The 14,016-nt window shown below is 43.2% G+C and overlaps 1 protein-coding gene across 1 annotated transcript in view; it reads right to left on the reverse strand.

The window, feature by feature from the left end:
* CDC42SE2 (CDC42 small effector 2) overlaps positions 1-9,611 on the reverse strand; it is a 99,889-nt gene extending 90,278 nt beyond the window's left edge. The window contains exons 1-2 of the mRNA XM_052701062.1: positions 9,189-9,611; positions 8,633-8,689 (exon numbers count right to left, since the gene is read on the reverse strand). The gene's annotated coding sequence lies outside the window, so the exon portion shown is untranslated. The remainder of the gene's footprint in view (positions 1-8,632; positions 8,690-9,188) is intronic.
* Between the last annotated feature and the right edge of the window lie 4,405 nt (positions 9,612-14,016).

Consider the following 14,016-nt stretch of genomic DNA (forward strand, 5'->3'; position numbering starts at 1 on the left):
ACAATATGATGCAGCTTATGTTGCTTATAATCTGACTTAAGCAGACAGATGTCTTAAGCAACAGGTATCAATATTAAGCAACAGATATCGATACATCAAAGAGTAAGCAGTGCCTGTGGAACTGAGCATATGCAGTACTAAACAGAGGCTCTGACTTCAGCCTTTCTCCTCCCCACACACTTTACCATGATGATTAACAAAATTTTCTACCTGCAATTTGTCAATAGTACAGAATTTAAAATGCATTCACCATCTTTGAATAAATGCAAATACAAATTAAGTTACATTTACAAAGGTAGTACACCACAAACACTATTAGAATCACAGAATCATAGAATGGCCAGGGTTGAAAGGGAACTCAGGAATCATCAAGCTCCAACCCCTCCACCGCATGCAGGGCCAACCAATCAACCTCCCCATTTAATAGTAGACCAGGTTGCCCAGGGCCCCATCCAACCTGGCCTTGAACACCTCCAGAGACAGGGCATCCACAACCTCTCTGGGCAGCCTGTTCCAGCACCTCACCACTCTCACAGTAAAGAACTTACCTCTGACATCCAACCTAAATCTTCCCTCCCTCAATTTAAAACCATTTCCCCTTGTCCTGCTGTTATTCTACCCTTGTAAAGAGTTGACTTCCCTTCTGTTTGCAGGCTCCCTTTAGCTACTGGAAGGCTTCAATGCCTCCCACAGCCTTCTATTCTCCAGGCTGAACAAGCCTAGCTCCCTCAGCCTGCTGCAGCTACCTGATCATCTTTGTGGGTCTCCTCTGGACTCCCTCCAGCAGTTGTCTGTCTTTCTTCTACTGGGGGCTCCAGACCTGGACACAGTACTCCAGATGGGGCCTTACAAGGGCAGAGTAGAGAGAAGCAGTCCCCTCCCTGTCCCTGCTGGCCACCCCTCTTTTGACTGAGCCCAGGATACCATTTGCTTTCAAGCTGCAAGAACACACTGCTGGCTCACTGCAAGTTTTTCAGCCATCAGGACCCTCAGGTCCTTCTCTGCAGGGCTGCTCTGAAATGGATTCCTCCGGCCCAATTGCAAAACCTTGCACTTTGCTATATTTAGCCTCATTAGATTTACCCAGGTCCACCTGTCAAGCCTGCTGAGATCCCTCTGCATGGCATCCCTTCCTTCCACCATGTCAAACTTACCGCTCAGCTTGGTGTCATCAGCAAACTTGCTGAGGGTGCACTCAATTCCCTCACCAATGTCATTGATAAAGATGTTAAAGAGCACCGGTCCCAAGACAAACCCCTGGGGGACACTTCTCATTATCAGCCTCCATCTGGACATAGAGCTATTAATCACCACCCTCTGTCTGTGGCCTTTCAACCAATCCCTTCCTTATCCATCAGGTAGTCCACCCATCAAATCCACATAAAATTATCTTAAGAGCAGAACACTGACAAACTGGGAGTGACCTTAACTATTAGAAACAAAACCAACAAAGCCTTCACACTGCACTTTCAGATGCTGAAAGAAAAGGAATTGAGTTTGAAGATTAGAAAAAAAACAAAAGGAAATAGTATATATTTAGCATAGTGTTAATATTTGAATAGTTATCTGCACAGATGCCACTTTCAGAGCAACGAGGCTTTTATTTTAAAAGTTATATTTTCTTCAGAGGAATTCTTCATTTATACAGTATTCCACTAAAATGCACTCTAGTTTTGAAAATTGCATGTCTACCTGTTGTGAGTTTCCCAGAAATGAAATCACTTTACCCAGCTTACCTTCAACAACCTTTTTCAAATAGAAATTTTAAAATAATAGAGAAGGACAGAAAAAAGAATCATCTTACTATCAATATATATACGCATCCTGAAAACAGAGAAGGCAAGGATTGGTAGAACAAACAACTCTTGGTTAATTTGTTCTTGACCGAACAAATGCACGATAGCCTCTGGTACGTTGATTCTCATTGTGATAATGTCTGTTTGTAAAACAGCTTGGAATATAACTAAAGCAATCAAAATTCCAATGAAGAGATTCAAGAGACAATACTGCAGCGTAACTCTAACTTGTAGGTAATGACAAATACTTTGCAAATGCATTCACAAGAATGTGACTGACCTGCATAAGATATAGTTTAGGATCTCAATGATAATTTTACTGCTCAACTCATCATAGGCAAGGCTTTACTTGAAATACTTCAAACTGAAAGAATTCACTCACTGCTCCTATAGAATTCCTGGGAAAGGTCTGGAGTAAGTGGAAGAACTGCTTAATACGCATGGGTGAAGAAGAAGCTCCAGTGCAAGACTTAGAAGTTTTTCTTTAGAACTCTCATAACAAGTTTGGCACTGGTGCAACAGGAGGGTTGTACAGGAGGGTTGTACATGAGGAAAAACAGTGTGTTTAGTTAACCATGTGCTTCTCAAAGGTGTCTATACTGACATATACACTCTTGGAAAGAGCCTAATACAGTCTCAAGTGGAACTAGCATTTTTTAAGAGAATCAAACTACTGTAACCCAAAACAGCTTAGAACTGAATCAAATAACAGAGCTGAACACACCTATATTTATCTTTCAGAATAAGTCATTCTTTCAATATTGAAATAAAAATTCAATTATGCAGCAAACCATTGCTGTATCAGCCACACTGACACTAGTGACAGTCTTCAAGTGAAAGTAGATCACCTAAACATTTGTCTAAGATGAATTTTTGACAGGACAAAAAATAAAATTATGAAAATAAAATAAAACTTACTGAATAAGTAGTCTTCCTGGAGCTCCACAAATGATTCCCTCAAGCCCATAAAAAGTAGTGCAAATAGCATTTTTTTCCATGCAACTCCATCAGTATAGAGAGTTTTCTTTTCTTTTTTTTTTTGTAATAGTATTGTAAGAAAGCTTTTTGTTTGTTTAAGTATCATGTATATGAGGACAATTTTAAAAACTCATGAGTAGAGAGCACATGAAATATCAAATAAACAATAATTTAGTGGATAAATATATAAATAAATAAATAATATATATTATTTATATAATATATAATATAATTATATATATAATAATATACAAATAAATATATGAATAATTTTTATAGGGTAAGCATAGTGGACCACTCCACCATGCTTACCCTATAAGAATTAGATGTTACTTAAAATAGCTTCAGTCTACTTCTTTGAAGTGAACTGACTTTCTAGACACAGAAAATTAGCTAAAATCCTGCTTCTGAACTCTACAACACATAGTTTTGACTGGAGAAATGAGTATCTACTAGAACACCAAATCTGTTTACAAAGCTCAAGTAAACATGACAGACCTTAACTTAAAACTGGTTTTTAAATCAATTTTACTTCATTTTGTTTCTCTCAAGAGTAAGTCTTAAAAAATACAGCTTATTTGAAAGGGACTTGAATGTGGAAGCTCTGATCAAGCTAGCTTTCACTGGAATGGTTAAGAAGGGAAACAGGTAGCTGAGTTCAAACAAAAAAATGTTCTCAGGAAGCTTTAAAGGAGTAGGTGGAGTTCCTTTAGCAACTGGCCTTTGATGAGAATAGCTGCACCACACGGGGCCAATTAAAAGAAATGTTATCAGTCAGTACAAGAGTTTTTGAGCATGAGCCACAAGATAAAGCAAAAAATAAAAGTAACAAAGAACTTTCTACATAGTAATTCAATGTTTAATTATGACTGTTTTTGTGAGAAAACCAATTTATGAAAGTTCTGCTTTTGCACAGTGTTTAAGTAAGCGTTCTTCAAATTCACCTGATGACTACAAGAGGAAAACAATCCCGTTCCAAAAGGTGAAAGTAAAATAATAGTGCTAAAAGAAATTCCTGGGACCCTGTTTAATCTTTACTGATGGCCTAGATGAGAGGATTGAGTACACCCTCAGAGAATTTGGAGGTCACATTAAGTTGGGAGGAGGTGTTGATCAGCTCAAGGGTAGGAAGGTCCTTCAGAGCATCTGGATGGAATAGATGAAAGAGCTGAGTCAACTGTATAAGCTTTAACAAGATCAAATGTCAGATCCTGTATGTCACATGGGGTCACAACAACCCCATGCAGCACTACAGGCTTGTGGCAGGGTGACTGGCAAACTGCTTGGTGGAAAAGGGTCTGACAGCTAGCTGAAAACGAACAAGAAGTGTGCCCAGGTGGCCAAGAAGGCCAATGGCATCCTGGATTATATTAGAAATAGCACTGGCCGTAGGAGCAGGGAGGTGACCACCCCTCTGTGAGAGCCATGCATACATTTTGGCACACTGTTGAGGCTACATCTCAAATACTGTGTTCAGTTTTGGGCCCCTCACTGCAAGAAAGACATCGAAGCCTCGGAGCATATCCAGAGAAGGACAATGGAACTGATAAAGGCTCTGGAGCACAAGTCTTATGGGCAGTGGCTGAGGGAACCAGGATTGTTTAGTCTCAGAAAAGGCGGCTTAGAGATGACCTCATAGCTCTCTGAAACTGCATGAAAGGAGGATGCGGTGAGGTTGCAGACAGCCTCCTCTCCCATACAACAGTGACAAGACAAGAGGAAATGGCTTTAATTTGCACCAGGGAAGGTTCAGCTTGGGTATTAGGAAAAATCTATTCTCAGAAGGAGTGCTCAGGCATTGGAGTAGGCTGCCCAAGGAGTTGGTGGAGTCACTGTCCCTGGAGGTGTTGAAGAAATACGTGAGTGACATCGTTTAGTGGGCATAGTGAGGATGGACTAGCAGTTGGACTGGGACTGGGCAATCTTAACAATCTTTTCCAAGCATAATGATTCTATGGTTTTACAATTCCATATCATATGACATTGTGTGAAAAAAAACTATAAAACTGAGAGCAGTTCTGAGGCTGCAGCTGCTGCTCAGGAATTGGTTGGACATTGTTGGGTGGGTAGTGTGCAATTGCGCTGTGCATCACTTGTTTTCTAATAATAATAATAATAATAACATGCTTATTTCTCTCTTCTTTCTTAGTAAACAGCTTTTATCTCAGCCTATGAATTCTATTTCTTTTTTCCTTCGATACTCTCCCCTGGTGCACTGAGAATGACTGTCTAGTACTAATGTACCTGCCAGGTTCAACTTGAGTAGGACAGTAGTTATCACCAGAGTAAAAAGCTGATGTGAAAAATTCAACAACAACTGCACACAACACATAGAAGTAAAAAGAGACCGAAAGGGTCCTCAAACATTATAACACCCAGCTATGCAACAAGCACTGAGAATAGATTCTCACACAGCACTCTCCGGAATCATTCATCTTGTTCTTTTTTTCTTTTTTCTAAAACACTGTCTGTCAAAACCAGCCAGCATTCTCATTGTTAATTTTCCTCTTTATTCTCTTCGTTCTACTCATTAAGTGCAGCATGAACGTGAAAACTTCAACACGTTCAGTGCAACTGTTTGACTTTTCTCTTACCCACTTTCATTTGTTTCAGGTTGCTTTGTCTTAAATTTATCATTATTTCCTGACATCATCAGTAGTAATGCAGTTAAAAAAAAAAAACAAAACACTAATAATGCAAGACTGTCTTGCACCATCAAAATATCAAATCTTCAAATGATTATGAGATGCTTGAAATTTGCTCCTTTTTTCATCCAGAATGCTATACAAAAACACTTCTCTTTTCATACCCCCTTTTCTTTTCCACTCCCAAGTTTATATCAAATCCATTCAAATGTTTGCTCTTGAACAACAACAACAAAGTATTTACTTGTGTAGTCATCATCATATACACTTAGCCTCTATAGCATGTCTGTTCCAAGAGGAAAATAGCAAAACAGCTGTAATACTAAAAGATCCACCATAATACTAATCCTGCTAAAGTGTGCTTTAAGAATTGATAAAACTGCATTAGAAAATGGGCACGTATGTACCAACCACATAAATGGAGTACATAGCAGCAAATTCCCCACAAACCCTGAGCAAAAACAAGAATGCTTTTCTTTGCACCTAAGGCATCAGAACGAGTGAGCATTTTCACACATCTCAGTTATGTGCTTTGCAGAAAAATGCTACTACTAGGAGACATAATGAGACCAGTATTCAAGATGGGTAGTTACTTGTAGTTACTAGCAAACACGTTTTCATTAACATGACAGAGGAAGGTACTAGCAAGGTTGTAGGAAGGACCATGCTACTGACTACCCATTTTCTCATATCTGTACATACAGAGAGGCATGGCATGAGAAACAGATATCCAGAGCTAGGGAGGCAACCAAAGATAAGTGGGTTGTTCAGGCATGTGTTTATGTCAAGCAACACTTTTTAGTGTTAGATAGAACCCTACCTACTAAAAACATGTGTTGAACTAATATATCTGATGTGAAATTTCTACTCAGCTCCTACAATCAAGTTCCCAAGTGTAGTCACAAGCTGCAACTAAGAAACCAAAAACTAATTTGAACAGCCAAGGGATCACTCAAAGGTGGTAAAAGGTCAGGTGTATTTGGATTATAACCAAGTTATAACCAAGTGCTCAGGTGACACTGACCAGAACCCAGAGTTACAGTGAGTCTTTACTGTATGTGTAAAGCAGATTGACAAGAGATTTTTTTAGGCATGTAGCGCATCAGGCTTATGTACAATCTGCCTCTTCACAACAAGCTAAGTTACCCTCCTTCAAAAAAAAAAGACTTGAAAGAAAGATACTTTTGGGAAGGAGTTTGTTACATCATTGAGTAATTTAATTCAGCTTCACATTTCATGCCTAAGGGTTGGTCTATGATCACATTAAAGAAATGAAATATCACTTCACTATTCTTAACTTCAAAAAAATTCTTCAGCTCCAAGAAACTACCACCTCAATTATACACACCATAATGAAATATTCTCCTTATTATTTATATGTCAACAGTGTAAAAAAAAGTCATTTTTATTTATGTGATAGTGTATTGCACTGCTAGCAAGAAATCTTACTGAAAAAAGAGACACCCCCCCCCCCACACACACACACACACACTCCACGTCTGACGGTCAAAAAGTCTGGTACCAACATCTAAAGGGCTTGGGCAAGCTCCAAAAGGCTTGTTCAGGTTACCAGGTGCTAGACTACCAAGGAACTTCTGGTTAACAAACTACTTTACTACCATGAACCACTACTTCTAGAAAAGCAGAACAGTGTTGATCATACACCAGGGAGAAATGTTAAGCGTGAATATCTAATATTTCTTGTTTACTGCAATATTTCCATAGGACATAATTCAATTTCTTGACCCTGCTTTAGGAGTAGTATTCTAATCACTGCAATGAATGCTCTGATGGCTAGGAAGAAAAGTACCAATAAAAAAGAAAAAACATTCAGAAAGTCACTTAGAACATAAACTGCATTTTTTTTCTCCATTTCCATTTCTAAAGCAGCCCAACTTTTTTTTTTTTTTTTTTTTTTTTTTTTTTACAGCAGAAACCATGACAGGATGTTTGAAACATTCTCATTTCTCTTTTTTCAAACATGATAAGCCACCCCCTCCACAGGCTTTCCCTTAGATGGCTGCACACTGCAAGCCATCACAGAACTCCTTACATGTTTTATAGGGTCAGAACTACCAGGATTCTTCAAAGTAATTTGTGTGGTTGTATTACAGTATAGGTAAACTGAATAAGGTCAGCTTTACAGCTTTACAGCTTTCAATAAAAGATAATACGTGATACAGCCGCAGCATTTCTCGATAACAAAATGCACCTGCCAACAGTTTCAGTTTTCTTCATCTTGTGTAGAAATGGATTAGGACACTTCATAGACCATACAACACAATTTTTCTCAGTTTCTGACCTAAACATCTTTGGTCTAGATACTCAGAAACTCCACAAGGAAGAGTCTTGAACACAGAATAATTGATCTTCTATGGTAATGAGAGCCTTCTTTCCTCAAAGTAGAAATTGTGTTGAAAACATTTTCTACATTAGCAAAACATGTTTAGGTGTTCAGTCAACCATATTCAGATTTTAAGGTGAAATTAAGTTTGAAGACCAGTGATGTATATATTGGTAAACAAATCTATGTACAAATTAGAATTTATACACAGTGCATGACTTCTTTGCTTACTTGAGCTTCTACTTAGTTCACTATTTGCTTGAACATTCCCTACAATTTCACTGACAATAGCCCCTTTTAACCTTAAAAAAATTAATCACTGTAAGTTATTTTGTCTTTCAAAATTGTGACTATGTCACAAATATGGAAGATACCTTTCAGAAACATCCCTGTATCTGTACTGAGCTATCATTAATCAGATTACCTAAGCAAATGGCACTGACTAAACATTCCTTAAAATGTGGTTATTCCTCACACATAGCCCCGATTTATTCAGTTAAATATAAGGAAGCACGTCAGTGTTACAGCTACAAGGGCTCCCTTACTGCTGAACTGAGATTCAGTAGCAGCCACTTGTCCTTCAGGATTAAATAAGACTCAGCACCAAACAAAAAAACCTCAAAAACAGAACCTCCGGCTTTACCAAACAGTACATCAGAGGTTTACAACCACTTCAGTTTTGCATCCTGTTATCACAGTACTGTAAAGATGTGTTGCAATAGCTATGAGAAATCTGTTTAGGATTTTATTTAATTTGCACCTGAAGTTTTTTGTAGGAAAAAAAAAAAAAAATGTGAGACAGAGATTAAACAATTCCTCCATCCATCCATTCACCCATCCAAACTTAAGAACAGAATGAGCGGACTTACAGTTTCAATCATATCAACTTCAGAGCAAAAAGTCCCAGGACCTTATGTTCTCTCAGCCTGTAACAGCGAGATTTTGGCAGAAGCACACGGTTAGATGCGGTCAGCAGAAGTCGAATCCCCCCCCCCCCCCCCTCAGCGGACAAGCGCACCTCCGCTGCCACACGGCCGCCTCTTCGGGGACGCGCTACCGGGCTGCATCAGCGGCAAGCTCGCGGCCCTCGGGAAGCCCATCCACAGCACCACCCTGAGGTCACCCCACGCCCGCTGCCGCCCGCCCCCCGCAGGCCGGGCCCGAGGCCCGCATCCGCGCACCCGCCCGCCGCGGCACCTGCCCGACAACCCGACAGAGAGCAGCGCGCTTCGCCCTGCCCGCAGCCCGCCGGCCGAGCATCGCTTCCGGCCCCGCTGCAGCGCCAGCGCGCGGGCAGGGAGCGGTCCCTCCTGCCGCCAGGTATCGGTACCCGCGCTCGGCCCGGCCCTGCCTTTCCCTTCCCTGCTCGCCGCTTCCCGTGGCACCGGGTGCTCGGGCTCTGCGGACCCCCGCGACGTCACTCACCGCTGCCCACGGCGGCGCCCGCTCCTTTGTCTGCCCGCTGCGCCTCGGAACCTCCGTACCCCTCCGCAGGGCGTCCCGCGCCTCTCCCCGCGTTGCGGGGCGACTGCAAGGAGGATGCGGGCGCGATCGGCGGGGCGTCCGACGCGGCCAGGCAGTCACATGCAGCGGGTGCGGGCCCCCTCCCGCGCTCCCGGCCGAGCGCCCTCCCTGCGCGGTGGGGCGCGGCGTTGTGAGCCCGGCCGGGAGGCTCCGGGGCGGGGTGGATGGAGGTGAAGATGGCGACCTCGACAGCGCTGCTGTGGCGAGGGGAGCGGATCCCCGAGCTGCCAGCTCCCCGTCGGTTTCGGCTCGGCGCTGGGAGGGAGGGGACAAAGGAGGCCGGGCGGTAGCGACGGCGGCTGCCGCCGCCCGCTCTCCTCTCCGCCGCCGCCGCCAGAGCGCTTCCAAAGCACCGCCGGCGCCGGGAGGGAACGTGCCCGGCCCCGCAGCGACCCCTGCCGGCCCTTCCCTCTCGGAGCGCAGCGGGGCCTTGAGTCGCCGGCGGGCAGCAGGGCAGGGCCGCGCTGCGTCGTACCGGCCTGCGAGCTGTTGCCGCCCGCCCCACGCGGTGCTTCTATAAGGTGTTAGAGCTGCGGGCAGCACGGCCCCAGCAGTGGCCAGAGGGAAGGTCCCTGCGCAGCCTGCAGGCCTAGCTCCGGACTCCTCCCGGCGCGCCGCGGGGATCGCCTCACCTGCTGTGCAGCTGTGAAGGGTTACTTGCTTGCTTTGTCATCAGCGGGAGTGCGCTGTCCTTGCAGAGGCCGTGGGAAAGCAGCTAGCGAGATCTGACGCGGTCGGATCATAGCTCCAGGAGAGGGGAGTGTAGAGCGCGGCAGAAGGCTCTGAGCTAGACCCAAGACCGTTCACAGCAGCGGGCCCCGTGTTTTGCTGATGACCTTCACCATTTTACTGACGGCAGAGTGGGTGGTGAAGCAGTGACTGGTTCGCCGATCCCAAGTAGCTGTTACGGCATCAGGAATCTTGAGCAGAGTGCTCTCCATAGCACTTGCTAGGACCGTGCATTGTCTTAAAATTATATAAATAAATAAATAAAAATCAAAGTTATTCTCTTCCAAACTCAAGTGTGAATCAGCCACACCAGCAGCATTTTTCATGCACCTATTTAGATCGTGAATATTATCCGGTTCTTGAAAAGTGCTGCTGCAGCCCTTGTTAGCATTGGTTTTAAACTTCTCTTTATTCTTAATGGACTGCATAAAAAAACACTGTAACTTGCCTTATGTCGTACAGATAGTGCATGGTAAAACCAGAAACCAAATCATGGAATCATAGAATCATATAATTGAGTTGGAAGGGAGTCCCAAAGGTCACATAGTCCAACCTCCCTGCAATGAACAGGGACGCTCACAGCTCTGTGAGATTGCTCAAAGCCTGGTCCAGCCTGATCTTGGATGTCTGTAGGGACAGAGCATCCACCACCTCTCTGGGCAACCTGTTCCAGTGTTCCACTAACATCACTTTAAAAACCTTTTTTCATTATATCTACTCTAAATCTCCCCTCTTTTAGTTTGAAACCATTTTCCCTTGTCCTATCACAACAGACACTGCTAAATAGTCTGATCCCTTTTACAGCCACCCTTTACATACTGAAAGGCAATTCTCTGATCTCCCTGGAAACTCTTCCCCTTCAGGCTGAACAGCCCCTGCTCTCTTAGTCTGTTCTCTTAGGGGGGGATTTCTACCCTTCAATCATTTTTGTGTCCCTCCTCTGAACATGCTCCAATAGGTCCATGTCTCTCCAGTAGTGAAGGCTCCACGTTTGCACACAGTACTCCAGGTGAGATCTCACCAGTGCAGAGCAGAGGGGCAAGACCACCTCCCTTGACCTGCTGGCCATGCTTGTTTTGATGAAGCGCAGGGTACAGTTGACTTTCTGGGCTGTAAGGGCACATTGCTGGCTCACATCTAGCTTCCACTCACCAGTACCATAAAGTCCTTTTCAATGGCTATGCTCAATCTTCTTGTCTGGGATTGTACTGATAGCAGAGGTTGCTACAGCCCGGTACAAGACCTTTCGCCTGGATTTGATGAACCTCATGAGGCTCTCCTGGGCCCACTGCTCAAGCCTGCCTTGGTCTCTCTTGATTACATCCCATCTCTCAGGCATGTCATCAAGCACCACACAGCTTGATGTCATCCACAGAAGACTTGCTGTGGGTGCTCTTGATCCCGCTGTCGATGTCACTGATATTAAGATATAAGATATTAAAGAATGTCTCTCCCTGTACAGACCTTGTACTGAAGCACATAACTTGTCACTGATCTCCATCCAGATACTGAGCCATTAAGACAATTCTGTGGATACAGCCTTGAAAACAGTTCCTGTTCGTCAAAGAGTTCACCCAAAAAATCCATATCTTTCCAATTTATTGAAAAGGATGTTATGGGAGACCATGTCAAAGTCCTTACTGGAGTCCAAACAGATTATATCAGTGGCTCACTTCTTGTCTATTGATGCATTTAATACCATCATAGAAGACTACTAGGTAAGTCACGCAAAACAATCCTGAGTTTGGATGCAGTCCCAGTCATTCTAGACACAAGTTCCTTTTCTTTCATTAGCTCAGTTTCTCAGTTCTTGACTCCTAGTAGTCAAGAAGTCAAGGTAGTATTGAAGAAATAATGAAGAGGACATGCTGACATAAGATGTTTTGAGAAGCAACTTATGCAGAAAGCTGAATATCTAAATAGAAATGTTATAACTAGACATATTTGTACAAAAAACCTTCTGCAGAATTTTACCCTGTCTTGGTAGTGTATATTCAAAAAGCGTAATGAAGAATGCTGTGCAGTGTGTCGCTTCCACACTGTGCACTTGATTAAAGTGAGAATGTCCAGATCTTATTGGCCAGGCTTTGTGCTGAAGTGCATAAATCAGAGGGACACTGCAGGATATTGGACAAAACCTACTTATACAGGAATTCTTCCTGTGGAGAACTGCCCACACTGGGAGCACCACTGATGTATACATTCATCATTCTCTGTTTTAGGCAGTTCTGATAATGCTCATAGTCTTGGGCATCTTCCCTGCCGTGTGCCCAGAGCGTCTTGCTGGTCCTGGTAGCACAAAGCAGTGAGCACCCAATGTCTCCAAGATGTGTGCAGCAGCACCATGTGAAGTCCATCTACACCGTGCCAGGAAGATGTCAGGGGACAGTTGTGGGCCAGACTGCATATATACAGCCACACATATACACAGCCATACAATCTTCACTTTCTAAATACTTGTCTTGTGTCCTTCTGAGCAAAGAGTGACTGTTCTCTGCATTTCTTTCCCATTACTGATGACTTTTTAAAATTATCTCTTCCATATCTAAAGTTAGAAGGGAAGTTTATCTTTCAGAATCTAGTTTTCCCCCTCCCGCTTCCTCGGGGCCTCATGCCAAGGAATGAAATTTATCAGGGCAGAAATAACTCTATATCTGAATGAACCTTTTGTGATAAATGATATTCTTCCCACCCTGTGTGCCAGAATGCTTGGCAGTTAGCATTCCAAACAAAGAGAAATCCACCATTGCTTGCTTTGATTATGTTTGCAAAAGAATGATTGCTTTTTAAAAGGAAAAAACCAAAGTTTAATAATTCCAAATCTAGCAATGCATTGTTCTCTGTTTTAAATAAACAATAAATTGAACATGTTAGCTGTGACTAAGCTACAGTGTGTGGATGTAACACCCACAAACATCATGGTGTTCCTCTATTTCTGGAATTGCCATGGCTGTCCTGAGAAGGTTTGGACGGCAGCTACAAGCAGTGGGGTCAGCAATATATGGAGCTGCTGCAGCTGGCTAGGCCCATGCTGCTGACCTGTGCCGACCCTGTGCATTCTTGTGGCAGTTTGTGCAGAAGTCTTTTCTATTGCTGTTTTCTGCAAGCAAGGAGTTAGGGGCCCCTAATGCAGCTCAACTTCTCAGAGGCAACATGTTAAGCTCTGTTCATTCAGCCAGAGTCTGCAAGGGTCTGTTCACAGCCAGCACTGAAGATCAGTCCAAACATTAAGAGCCAGAATCAAGAACAGTTCTGACAGGTGGTGCAGGGGCAAGGAGCAAGTTTAGCCTTTGGTCTGCTACTGAAAAAGAAAGCTACTGTGATCTCCATGGGGATCTCCACTTACCCATAGTGGATATCCCCAGTCCTTCACCACAAACAAGCCAGAATAAGGGAAGACCTTTATTCCTCCAGATTTTTGTTTTATTTTTTTATTTTTCCCCCGGAAGTCCCTGCAAATCCTCCAAATTCACACGGATTTGGCATGCAAGCCTGTCCATGTGTCCTGTCAACACGAAGGCTCATGCCACATGCTTCGTAGCTTTATAGGCAGCAGTGCTTTCTTTCTCACTTAGACTCACAGAAGATACACTTGATGCACAAGCTCAGGTACTCTGTTAGCAGAGTGAGGCATATTTACACTCACTGGGAAGGTGAGAGTGGAAATGAGCATGTGTTTTATCAGCTCAATCACTTCTCACTTAACATGTAAAGACCTGAATCTGGCAGAGTACCCCAGAGCTTTTCTGTGATGTAAAAATAAGATTTTTAAACAAAAGCAGCTCACCAATTGTGAATTCAAAGGGAATTTTTGCAGATCTATTCCATTTCAGCACTTCCTCTGTCAGAAAGGAGCTTCAGTAAATAGTGGCAGTGATTTTGTTGCTTCTTTCCAAGCCTGCAGTCAAATCTCTGTGCAAGGTCTTCATTCACTGCTCTTTTTTTTTTTTTTCCTGATAGAAATGCAATACCATAAAAATTTTTTTACAGTTATTGTCTG

Source organism: Tympanuchus pallidicinctus, unplaced genomic scaffold (genome assembly GCF_026119805.1).
Source record: "Tympanuchus pallidicinctus isolate F22 unplaced genomic scaffold, pur_lepc_1.0 scaffold4, whole genome shotgun sequence".
Lineage (NCBI taxonomy): Eukaryota > Metazoa > Chordata > Aves > Galliformes > Phasianidae > Tympanuchus > Tympanuchus pallidicinctus.